Genomic DNA, 841 nt, shown 5'->3' on the forward strand with positions numbered 1-841 from the left:
CGCGCTCCTGTGTCGCGAGAGCCGAGAGGGTGGTCGCGAAATAACCCTCTGATATTCTGATGGAAAGAGAAAGAGAGAAGGAATGGGAGAAAGCGTCGCGGAAGCGAACGACATATTTGTCGATGCATATTACGAAGGTTACCGGACCCCTCTCGCCTCTCGTCGCCCTCGCTCGACCATGCGATCGAATCGAAGAGCTTATTTTTGCAAACCATCTTAAATCTGTACTTTTCGATAATGGAGACGTGTTAGAAAGTATTCCAATATGGCTTCAGCACGTAATCTCCATTTATAAAACAAATATGTATTTAAAACGATATTTTTCGAAAGACCCTCTTTCTGCAATTGTAATTCGACTTTAAACGTTTGTCAATATTTGTTTTATTAATCACTGATTATATGCTGCTCATTTAAGAAACAGCGGCAGCATCGCGACGCAGCATCGCACAAAAGAAGATTATCTAAATCTGACTTTTTGTTCTCAACATGAAAATAACGTTGTTGGAAACCCCAGTTTCTAATTCGAATTATATAATAGTGTTGTACTACTTGAAATTTTATGAGATACTTTCTGTAAAGCACTCCCATTACTTTGAAGCCAATACAAGTAATAAAATCATTGAGAAGGATTATTGCAAATGACTCGTGCAATCTTCCATATTCCTTTTGCAACTCGCAGATATCAAATAAAAATTTTATTAAAAAGGGAAAGAATCAAAAGCATGTATCAGTAAAAGATTTGTCATTTTTTTGTCAAACAAAGTTCGAAACAGAATTTTAGCGAAATCAAAGCAAGTTTACCATTGGGATTCAATATACTCCCTTTTTTTTCATTTAGAGA

The sequence above is a fragment of the Trachymyrmex cornetzi genome, unplaced genomic scaffold, assembly GCF_001594075.2.
Source record: "Trachymyrmex cornetzi isolate Tcor2-1 unplaced genomic scaffold, Tcor1.1 scaffold16, whole genome shotgun sequence".
Lineage (NCBI taxonomy): Eukaryota > Metazoa > Arthropoda > Insecta > Hymenoptera > Formicidae > Trachymyrmex > Trachymyrmex cornetzi.